Genomic DNA, 12,629 nt, shown 5'->3' with positions numbered 1-12,629 from the left:
CAGGCGTTTCCCCGGTGGGCTGAAAGGGTGGAGGCTGGTTTTGGACTCACAGGGGCCAGGTTTGTTACAGGGCCCGGATTTGCTGCAGTGTTGCAGTATCGGCCCCCTGTAACAAATGCGGGACCAGTGCAGTGGGATTATGCTTCTCAGTAGCACACCCCCCGCCCCTGCGACCGGAGCTGGTCGAGCAGATTGCCAGTGCTGGTTGCTTGACAGGATGGGGGATGTGGCCACTAACTGTACAAGCTTCAAAGGGGCTGTTCCGTCACAGGCAGATGTAACTTAGAGCCTTCCCCTACCATTGTCCAAGCAGCAAGAGTGGCATCAATCCCAATGGGGGGGGGGGGACTTTCCCATAATTTGTTTCTCACTTCCCTAGGAATACCTCAGGGGTGTGCCCAGAGCTCTTACCAAGGGAAGAAAGATTCTGTTGTCCTGGATTTTGGCAGAACTGGACATTGTGTCATTGGTTAGGGCCAAATACCAAGGAACCTATGTCAAAGTGGGTGGAGTTGCCCAAGGGATCTTTTTCCCTACTGGTTAGGGAGTCATCCTCACCCTCAACCTAGTACTAGGCATAAAAAAGCCTCCCTGGATAACTTAGTTAAAACACTGCTGGACATGAGGAAGACATGGGGACTGAATCCTGACTTCAGAATGAGGGCTGCATGTACTGAGAAACTCCAAGAGCTGGACCTGCTCCCACTTAAACCCATGACAGAAGAGTGACTTCAAGGAATATTTTGCTGTTATGTTATGTTATTGTTATTAAAATATTTCTAAAGCACGCTTTCACCGATTGGTTTCTTGGCGCTGTGATCATCAGTAACATGAACAAAGGGGGGGAGTTGCGTTATTGAAATGCTTGTCTGAAGAGCCAGGTCTTCAAGGCTTTCCGGAAAGAGAGGAGGTCTTGACAATTCCGGATCTCCAGGGGGAAGGAATTCCACAAGCAGGAAGCAAGGGTCGCAAACCTACGGCCTCCTGCGCGCTTAAGTTTGAAGGAGGGCATCTGCAGGAGGCTCAAATGGAGTGAGCGTAGGTTGCTGGATGGAGTATATCTGGAAAACAGTTGGTTAATGAATGAGGGGCTTTTACAATAGAGGGACTTGAAGATTATACAACCAGTTTTAAAGGCACAGCGCTGGGTTACTGGGAGCCAGTGTAGTTTCTTTAGTAGAGGGGTAGCTGCGTGTCGCCTAGGTTGGTTCAGGATTAGCCTTGAGGCATGGTTCTGTACCATCTGGAGTCGCTTAACTAGGTAGTTGGGAAGACCTAGGTAGATGGCGTTCGCGTAGTCCAGATGGGACAGTACAGTTGAGATCACAACCTGGGTGATTGCCTCTGAAGTAAGCAGACGGCGTACCTTCCGAATTTTTTTTAGTTGGAAAAAGCACTTGGAGACCACCTGACCTACTTGCGCTTTCAGTGATAGGTCGCGGTCCACAGTGACTCCAAGTGTTTTGGCTGACAAGGAAGGTGTTGGAGCTTGGCCTAATTCAGAGGGCCAATAGTGGAGGCCCCAGTACTTAGTGCTGTCGCCGGTCAAAACTAACTCGGTTTTCCCCGGGTTTAGTTTGAGCTGGTTCTGGTCCATCCAAGTTTTAATGAAACTCATGGTGGACTGAAAGTGCAGTATGGAGTCTTCAGTGTTGTCGATGGTAAAGAGCAGTTGTAAATCGTCTGCGTAGTTGAAGACTCTCACCTGTTTGTCTCTTAGGGTCTGAATCAGGGGAAGTATGTAAAGATTAAATAGGTGAGGAGACAGGGAGGAACCTTGTGGCACTCCGCAGGTGATGGCCTGTTTGGCACCCATTAGATCACCAAGGCGTAGTCTTTGGTTGCGGTCTGTCAAGAAGGATCTCAACCAACAGGCTGCTAGGTCCCAGACGCCGGCCTGTTCGACACGGTCGACCAAGATGTTGTGATCGACCGTGTCAAAAGCGGCCGAAAGGTCCAGGAACACCAGGGCCTGTGGGGAGCGACTGTCGGCGCAGTCACACAGGGTGTCCAAGACTGTTGTGACTACTGCTTCAGTGGAGTGTGCAGGCCGAAAGCCTGCCTGGTGGGGGTCGAAGCAGGAGGATTCCTCAAGAAAGTTAGAGAGGCACTTGGCCACGTGCGCCTCTAGAACTTTTGCCAAATAGGGCAGCAACGAGATGGGTCGAAAGTTGGCTTTGCAAGCTGGGTCTGCCCCAGGTTTTTTTAGCAGCGGGATGACTATGGCCTCTTTAAACGCTGCGGGAACTGTGCCAAGAGACAGGGAGTTATTCAGGAGGGAAATGGCAGGGGCTGGGTGTGTCAGGAAGCACTCTTTTAAGATGTGAGGCGGGCAACTGTCCGAGGGTGCACCGGATTTTACTCTTGATAGCAATTCCCGAAATTGGTCCTGGGTAATAGGTGGGAAGCTACTAAGGATGTTGTGGTTAGGCTTGATAGACATGCCGGACGTGAGGGGGGACACCGGTTGAGGGATACTGGCTTTGATGTCCAGTATTTTGTCAATAAAGTAGACATTAAGTGAGTCACAAAGCGGTTGAGTGGGGATGATCTTAGGACGAACAGTATCTAAGTTTGTTAATTCGTTTAGGATGGAAAAGATGTCCTTAGATTTATTTGTGGATTCCAAAATTTTGGAAGAAAAGTAGGACGCCTTTGCAACAGAGATGGCAGTCATATACTCCTTCCTTGCTTTAATAAAGGTCCTTTTTAAATCAGGGTCGTAGTTGCGACGCCAGTGACGTTCTAATTGCCGTAGGGCCAGTTTCCTCACTTTTAGATCAGTGGAAAACCAGCGGTTGGCATCGGCACGTCGTGCCAGTCTGATTTTTTTAAAAGGGACATGGAGATCACTGGCCGTGTTTAGCCAGTTGGTGAGCATGGATACTGAGAGATCAATCTCATCTTGAGGGGGAGGGATGGTATTGGCTAATGACTCTAGAAATGCTGTTTTGTTCATTGTATTCCAGTTCCTGGCTAACCCACCTCCGCCTAATGCGGTAGTGGTGGCAGGGGCGATACATAGTTTGAATTGAAGAAGTGCGTGATCGGACCAGAGGCAAGGTAGTATGGTTGGGGCAGTTGTACAGGTGGTATTGGACCACACCTGGTCTAGGATGTGACCTTTGCAGTGGGTGGCGGATGAAACTAATTGATTGAAATTTAGGTTGGATAGAAGGTCAGTCAGTTCGGCCGATTGTGGGCCTTCCAGGGGGTCTTTGTACCAGTAGTTTAAATCTCCTATTAGGAAAATCTTAGGATGTTCAAGTGCTAAGTTAGCAAGTTGGTCAGCCAGATTCATAGGAAATGATGGCATCGGGGTCGGGGGTCTGTACAATAGTACACACGCAATTGTCGATTGGGAGGTAGTAATTTTCAGCACAAGGTTGTCTGTGTTATTCAGTGAAAGGCCGATAAGGGAGGTGACAATCAAGTTGGAACGGATAATAGCTGCAACTCCTCCCCCTTTCCCGCTGACACGATCTGCGTGGATGATATAATAGTTCGGTGGGAGCGCCGCTATTATATCAGGGGCGGAGTTGGGAGTTAACCATGTCTCCGTGAGTAGGAGAATATCTGGTTTCTCCGTGTCCAGCAGAAGGAAAACATCCAACTGATGTTTTGGCAGGGAGCGAGTGTTTAAATAGAAGATAGTGAGCGATGGAATTTGCGGGTCTCTTTGAGTGTGTTCTAAGGCAGGAGTAGTCAGGTGACAGCCCTGAGACAGAATACCGAATGCGCAGAGTCGATTAATAGTGTCCCTTGGTAACAAGCTCTGTTCCTTGTTTCGATAACTCAAGAGGACAGACCTGGAGTAGACAAAGGGGCGGGCAGCGTGGTCTGGCCCTGGTCCCGGCAGGTCGCGGACGGGCGCAGACGGGCTTGTCTTAGGCGCGTCTTCGGCGCGCAATCGTCGCGCCCGCTGCGCTCGTCCGCTGCGCTTCCGGTGCTTGTACATTTTTATGGTGGGAAAACGAAGGGAGGGGGCGTGGCCTCTGAGTGGGCGTGTCCCAGGTCAGGGCGAGGGTAATGGCGATGGAAGAATGGGCGATTTCGCCTTTGCTAGCGCTCGTTTTTACTCGTGGGGAGGTTCCTGCACACTAGAGTTGTGAGAGGAATAGGTAGGTGAAGTGTTAAAAATTACAAAGTTTCACAATTTTAAAAGCTAACCTTCCTGAAGAGCCCAGTTGACCAGTTCCTACTGGACTTGCACTGGACCTTGCTGGTGGCTTCCCCTGGAGTGATGCCTGACCCCCAAATGGTGTCACTAAAGTCCTGGGGCCCTTGGATGAGTGCCAGAGTGCACTCCTCCTCATGCCTATCCTTGAAAGCTGAGACTTAGAAACTTTTCAAAGGATTTTTGCCAGAAAAACAGAGGCTACCACCGGACTCCAACCAAGCTGCAGCAGCTGGCATTGCATCGCAGGGCAGATTCAAGTTGGCAGCTTGCCTCACTGGAAGAAGGTTGACTTTTTTAAGTCCGAAGGTAGAAATCAGGGCCGGACCCGTGGTAGTGGGCACCAGGCGTTTCCCCGGTGGGCTGAAAGGGTGGAGGCTGGTTTTGGACTCACAGGGGCCAGGTTTGTTACAGGGCCCGGATTTGCTGCAGTGTTGCAGTATCGGCCCCCTGTAACAAATGCGGGACCAGTGCAGTGGGATTATGCTTCTCAGTAGCACACACCCCCCACCTGCTACCGGACCTGGTCGAGCAGATTGCCAGGGCTGGTTGCTCTTCCCAGTCTGACTGTGGTATAGATCTACACCAGGAGAACACATTGAAGTATCCAGATGGCAAGGGATCTTCCCATGGAACACATTTCTAATTTCTCCAAAAGTCAACAGCTTCATACATCACAAAACTCGTTATCAAATATTGCTACATTGTATAGCCTTCCAGGTTAGGCTGGCAGAGCTCTCTGAGAGCTTGTCGGCGCAGGCTGCTTGACTACTTTGACTGAAAGCAGAAAGCACAGCTGCAAGAGAGAGAAGGAAGGCAGGGAAGGGGCCGGTTGGTTAAGGATGTCAAGTATGGGTTTTATTTCACATTGTGTCAGGGAAGATAAAACATATTTTGTATGGCACCCTATCACATTTTACCCAATTGCGATTTCATGGTATGCTGGTGCAAGCTTTTAGTGTTTATTTAAGGCTGTTAAGTTTGAGGTGATTGCGAGTCAATTGTTGAGTCAATGTTCGGGTATTATTGATGTTGTAGATGCCATCAATGGAGGTTATTCTCATGTTGAGTTGAGTGTCTTCAGCACACATAAGATAGGAGGTGTGTGAACATTTGAGGATATCAGTTAAGGGCTTCATGTAGAGGTTGACATTGTTGGGGAGAGGATTGAGCCTTGGGGGATGCCCAGGGATAGGGGAGTCTGATTGGATGGAGTGTGACAAATTTGGCCCTGCTGCAATCTGTTGTGTAGAAAGGAGGCTAACCATTTTAACACCATGCCAGAGAGACCCATCCTATGTTCCAGAAGGTTGAGAAGGGTGCATGATTGATAGTGTCAAAGGCTGCTCACAGATTTATAAGGATCAAGAGGAAAGGTTCATTTAGGTCAAGTGAGCAAAGGGTGTCATTGACAATGTGTACCATGGCAGTTTTGGTGCTGTGACCTGATTGGAAGCCAGACTGGCAATGGTCTAGGAGTTTGAACATTTCAATACGAATGTGGAGCTGTAAATGCACACATTTTTCCAGGAGTTTGGCTAAAGTAGGGATGTTGGAGATGGGGCAGTATTTGGGGTCGGATAGGTCTGAGTTGAGTTTTTAGGCTAGGTGTAACCTGACCAAGTTTGAGGCAGTCGTGTAGGTAGCCTTGTGTGACAGAGGCATCGATTATCTTAGTCCACAGTGGGGGGTATGAGGTGACTGGATTCACTTGGGAGTTTGGAGGGGCAGGGATCAATAAAGTGATTAGAATATTCCAAGGTGGTCAAAAGATTTAGAGTGCTAATCTCATCAAGGATTATGAAGCTAGACCAGGTGGTGTCATTTTGGAGAAAATTAGGTGGTTATACAGACAATATATATGGTCCAATGTGGAGGGATGAAGGAGGGCCTGGGGTGGAAGAAGATTGGGCCACACATAACATATAATTATAAATGAGTAAAAAGCGAATTAGAGGGATGTTCACCCCGAGATTCTGAGTGACATCATAGACAACTCAAGCTTCACTTTCATTCACTATTCATGCCACTCAGAACCCCTCGCTGAAAGACATCCCCATAATTCACTGTTGTCGATCAATAATTCTATGTCATCAACTTTTGCTACATCATAGCAGTGAGTTACCAGATGTAGACTATGGTGTAAATGATAGAGTCCCCGGGTGAATGCCAAGCATTACATTGTGTTGAATAATGGGAATGTATTAAGAAATAGGTGGCATGGCACCATACATTTAGGGGCAGATTTATTTGGGGTTCACGCATTGCAGTGCACCAAGGCAAGTTGTTGCACTGTATTGCGTGAATGGGAGAGAACTGAATATTTACCAAGATATGGTGCTCTTCGGCTCTCTTCCTGCTCTAGCGCACTTCAGGCTGCCTAGCACCAATGCAGTTTGCCTTGCACCATGGAGCAAGGTTGCCTGCATTATAGCAGGATTGTTTTTGTGCAGGAAGGGATTCATCCTCCACAAAAGCAATCCTTAGAGGCATATTCCTCATTCTATATGTGCTGCAGAATTCGGCATACCTAAAAAGAGGAAGTAACTAAGAAATAAAAACATATTTCTCCTTGTCATACCTCACTGAGGAGGGCGTTACATTTGGACTCATTCCCAGGTTCATTAGCTTTAGTAAATATGTCCCAAAATCGATGGGTTGATGCATGGTTACGCCAGTTCCACTCATGGAATGCCTTCCCACTGCAAGGTAGCGCAAGGCAGAGCTATGCACCGTGTTGCGTTACTCTGTATTTGGTACACCACGCAAAGCCATTCAAAATGGTTTTGCATGGTTTAGTTAATACCAAGAATAATTTTGTGTCTGAGTTGCGTCACAAAAGTGGTACAGCCCAGATGCAAAATCATAGTAAATCTGCCCCTTAATGACTATCCAATGGCTTCCATGGAGGAGTGTGGCTCAATGGTTAGAGCGGCAGACCCTGATGCAGAGTTCTGGCCCAAGACCAGGGTTCAATTCCCGCCTCGGCGGGTCTTGGGCTCAATTTCCTCGGACCTGACAATTTTCGCCTCGGTGCGTATTCTAATCATGGGTCCCACGCTGCAACTCGGGGCAATAGCTTGCTTAACCTCCACACTAGCCCCAACAACGTTAGGATGCCTGGCTTCACCCTAGGGGTGCCCAGGAGTGGACACTTCACAGGGAAAGCCTGGAAGGGTTCCACAGCGGTATGAGTAATAGCGCCAGGAAACCGCTTGGTGGCAGTGCGCTCTACAAATACCTTGACATTTACATTTACATTCCACAGTAAAACTCTGATAATATTCATGGCCAACTGCTGCTACACTTTTTGAAAAGATGCAAATGTACAAGATGCGTCAAGGTAAATAGTTGTTCATATATATGGAAATTTCTTGATATATGCCGAAAAACTGCGTAATTTTCAGATATGCCTATTGCTTTTTTAAACAGTAAATACTTCAGAAAATGTAAGCAGGACTATACTATATCTCTTAGGCAAAGCATTTCGACTGAACTCGCAGGGAAGATTGAACTGATAAAATTGTGTGAAACATTTTCCTCCCGGGGTAATTTTCATAAAAAGATTGTCTGTTACATGACAAATAGCCACGGCTTAGGGTAAAAAGCAATCACTGACAATGGATGGCCAACTGGAGTGCCGTTTCCGGGATCAGGATACGCAACTTCCAGTCTGTAAAGGACATTTGGGAACCAAAGCAGGTCTGAATACAATCCATCTTGTCTCCTGACAGGAACATCAGCCTAGTCACAGACGTTAAGCTTCTTGTATGCGGCAATTTTTTGTGGATTAAAGATTTATAGAACAGAGGCATTACAAAAAAATACAAAGCACGTTTTTAAAAAAAAATGTGCGGTAAATATTCTCTCAGCATATTCGTAGCCACACAAAGAAGTGTATAGGTACGTCACAGAAGAGAAGTCTTGGACCTACACTTAATGGTAATGAGAGTGTGTCGTTGAAGCCGCCAACCCCATGGTAAGAGATAATAAACAGATGGCTCTGAGAGAACGGAAAAATAAAATGACCACCAATCACTCATTTGCATCTTGTCTGCTGCAGGAGATGATGGTTTGGCCAAGTATGACGGATAGCATACTATAGATATTGGAGTTTCATGTTTTTTGGTGTGGTTTTAGCCAAGACTTTTTGATTTTTCTAAAATTGTACTTATAATATACTTGCCCAAAGGGCCTATAGTCACCTCCCTTCATCCATGGGCTGTTGTGTCATTCACACAAGGAGCACACCCGCACACAAAATTGTTTTCTTCGGTGCCAGTGTTTTTATTTTTATTTTTATGTTGTAATTACTTTAATGAGGTATTTGTGTTTAGAGCCTGATGGAATAGCACGTTACTATGAATCAGAACACTGTACTTTGGTGCTATTCCCGATCCCATCTCTTGCTAATGCTGTTATATATTCCTTTCGGAGTTTTCTTGTTTATCTAAATGCTGTTATTTCACATCAGCTCGAATGAGATCTTAATATAAACTAATCAATGTGCCCTCAATCTTGCCAGCTCTTTCTTTCTTTCTTTCTTTCCTTCTTTCTTTCTTTCTTTCTTTCTTTCTTTCTTTCTTTCTATTCCTTCTTTCTTTCTTTCTTTCTTTCTTTCTTTCTTTCTTTCTTTCTTTCTTTCTTTCTTTCTTTCTTTCTTTTCTTTCTTTCTTTCTTTCTTTCTTTTCTTTCTTTCTTTCTTTCTTTCTTTCTTTCTTTCTTCTTTCTTTCTTTCTTTCTTTCTTTCTTCTTCTTTTCTTTCTTTCCTCCTTTCTGTCCTTCCTTCTTTCCTCCCTCTATCCCCCTCCCTTACTTTCTTTCGTTCTTCCCTTCTTTCTTAAGTCTTCTTTTTTATGTCCTTCTTTCTTGCCCTATTTCTTTCTTGCCTTCTTTCTTTCTTGACGTATTTCTCAAAGGCAAGCCGTTGGCAGCCAATGGCAGACAAATGGAATTTTGTATACCTGTGTTAGCTAAGACTTTTTGATTTTACTCAAATTATGTGTATAACATACTAACTTATAGGGGGTTTCAGCCAAATGCTATCTACTAATTTGTGGTTGTGTCACTCACATTTTTTCCCAGTCCACTCCAGAATGCATCAAAGGCCAATGCATCAACCCACTTCAGCCATTGTCTGACCTCACTATGACTTATGGCGTACTGCCCTTTCACAAGGAGCGCATGCATCAGCAAAGTAGTTCCCTTCAGTGGCAGGGAGTTCTATGGTAATGACTGTTTTTTTTACAAGAACAACATTTGTGCCTTTAGCCAATTTTTTTTTAAGATTGACGAGGACCCGTCAGCTTCTTAAACAGTAAAGTTTTACAAAAACCATGACAAAACAAAACAGGAATTGCCAAAAGGCTGGCGGCAAAAGCCAGACATATTGGCTTTGCTTATGTTTTTATTTTTTCAAAGCACTGATGCAACAGCTTCCTGATTAAAATAACATATCAGACTCATTCCTGTAGTACACAGTGGTTTGACACCAGACTGATATCTCATCACACACTTGCCTTTAAAATTGGGTTGTCTTAAGATGGCTCCTTTTACCTTCTTATTACTGTACTGCTAATTCATTGAAAAGGCGAGCCCTACTCTGGGAATTTGAGCACTGCACTTTTTATATAAATGAACTTAGAATAGCAGAATGTTTACAGTAGTTTCTTACAATTTAACTTATCATTTTCCATGACTTACAATCGCCCATATTCTTCAGGTTTTGAGATCCCATTACACTGACCAGTTTTGTAGAGTAAGACCCAGATATACAACTGATTTGTGCAAATAATAGCATAGGAGCAACAAAACTTTGGGGCATATTACCAAGCAATAGCGATAATTATCGCTATTGCTTGGTTAGAGACAAAAAATTTCCGCTGAGCTGCGGCGATTTTTACCGCAAATAAACCTTGGTATTACCAAGGTTTATCGCAAATGCGATAAAAATCGCCGCAACGCATGAATATCGCTGAAAAGTCAGCGATATTCATGCATTACTGAGCTAATGCTCTTAGCCATGTTATCCACCTCCCATTGGATAACATGGCTAGGAACTGCTCAGGGCAGGTGTTAGCTTTTGGAGATATTCGCGCTTAGTGCGAATATCTCCAATAGTTGGTAATAGGAGATAGCGATGTTAGCGACTGTTTTCAGTCGCTAACATCTTGGCACGCCCACTTTGCATGTCATTAGTGATAAATATCACTGACATGCAAAGTGGGGCCCAAGATGGTCGTTATCTCCTACTAGCTGTGGCTAACTGGTGTTAGCGACACTTAGGTAATAGGGAGATAATTTTATCTCCGCTTTCTTGGCTTTTAAAGCCAAAAAAGCGGAGATAAACCCCCTTGATAATATGCCCCTTTGTCTTTCCCCTTTTTTGTTTGTCCAGGCCACATATATATTTACACAGAGCCTCATGTATTCATTTGACTCAATATCATTAACGTGATGTGGTGCACTAAACAGCTACAGAGAAAGAACGTTTATGGTGTTATCTCGACATTTATACAATTGTGTATACTAATGTTTTCCTTATAGTAACATTGAACTGCAGTTCCATTTATTGCTGCATTTGTGTGGTTTGACTAATGTTCTTAATTCTTTTATAATCATGTATTGATTTGAAGAGTACTCTGCATCTCTATTGTAATTGCATATGTATTGGCAGGGGAGCATTATCATGGCAGGGGAGCATTATCATCCCTATTTATAAAAAAGGTTGCAAAACGGTAGCAGGAAACTACCGTCAAATAGCATTGATGGATGCCACCGGAAAAAATTTCGCTGCTGAAGTATTAATGCAATTAAAGAACTGGGCTTTTTCGCTGGGTCTGATACCGATGTTCCAGGCTGGTTTCAGACCTAAGCACTCTGTCACGGACAATATTGCAATTATCCAGGTTATTCTTGATAAATATGTGACACGAAGAAAACAGACGGTCTATATGGCATTTATAGATTATTCGACCGCATTCAATCGTGTTGATCGACCCACTTTATGGAATAAACTGAGGAGTTTTGGAATCAACGAACATTTGCTACAGGTAATAATAAGCCTCCATACTACAACGTGGTGTCAAGTCCAAATGGGGGGCGAAAAAGGTTTAACGAAAGTAATAAATACAGAGAATGGTCTTAAACAGGGTTGTCTACTAGCCCCCATGTTATTCTCGCTCTACCTCAGTGACCTGCCAAAGCAGTTACAGCAGGGCTCAAGCCTGCCTCCAAAAATAAACAAACAAAGTATTCACTCATTGCTCTATGCGGATGATATAGTTATGTTTGATCTTACACCATTCGGTTTGCAAAATTCTCTTGACATATTGTTTCAATACTCAAACAAAAATTACTTAATTCCGAATGTAAAGAAAACAAAAGTTGTAGCCTTCTCTGGGAGGAAAAAAAGTGTCAAATACAACTGGAGGCTCGGAGGTGAAAAGATCGATGAAGAAAAAGAATATACATATCTCGGCAGGATTCTCTCTAAGAACCTAACAAACATAAAGCATATAGATAAATTAACAAAGAAATCTGATTTACATGCAGGAGCACTTTCAAGACTCTATAGTGCCACGGGGAGCAGGCATTTCTCCTCATTACTAAAAATATATAAAGTGAAAATCCCTGCAGTCCTCTCTTATGCTACGGAATATATCCCTATAAAACAATGGGGCTTCATGGATCGTCAAGAGGGAAAAATATTGAAAAGAATGATGAAGGTCCCAGTTGCAACACCAGTACAGGTTCTAAGGCTAGAATTTGGAATAACAAGTGCTTATGCCACGGCTGTGGCCAACATTATTAGGTGGGCCTATAATCTTCTCCATGCAAAGGAGGGGACACTCAGATTTCTGCTCCAAAAGGAAACCTTTGATACTGAAGCAGCTAAACAAACTTTTTCAGTGAATATGTCTGCTGCATTTAGAATGGCTGAAATTACTACAGATATTTTACTCACCTGGTCTGTATCGCAACTAAAACTTTTTCTTAAATGTTTTACACCTAGGTTGAGTTTTGATCTGGACTATGCGCATAGCAATAAACTAAAAACATTCAAATCATTCACTGAACTTATAGAGTATAAACACATTCAGCCTTACATTTTGTTTTCCCTAACTCATAGTGCAAGGAGGGTGATCTTGATGTTAAGAATAGGGATCTTACCTGTCCAATCCTATAAATCTAAATGGTCAGTTGGGGAATCTTCCTATCTCTGTTCGTTATGTCAAGGAGGCGAGCAGACCGTGGAGCATTTATTATTTGTTTGCCCTAATTCTAAAGTAGTGGTAGCTCGTGCTTTATATATTGATCCTATATATCGAACCTGCAGGTTAACAAAGGAAAAAGAACTATTAACAGTGGGCAAATTGCCTCCGAACGAATTTGTATGTTATAATTTCTATACATTTTTTAATACTATGCTGTTTTTATATTAATCTGTGAT

The sequence above is a fragment of the Lissotriton vulgaris genome, chromosome 10 (genome assembly GCF_964263255.1).
Source record: "Lissotriton vulgaris chromosome 10, aLisVul1.2, whole genome shotgun sequence".
Lineage (NCBI taxonomy): Eukaryota > Metazoa > Chordata > Amphibia > Caudata > Salamandridae > Lissotriton > Lissotriton vulgaris.
Note: the sequence above shows the minus strand (reverse complement) of the source record.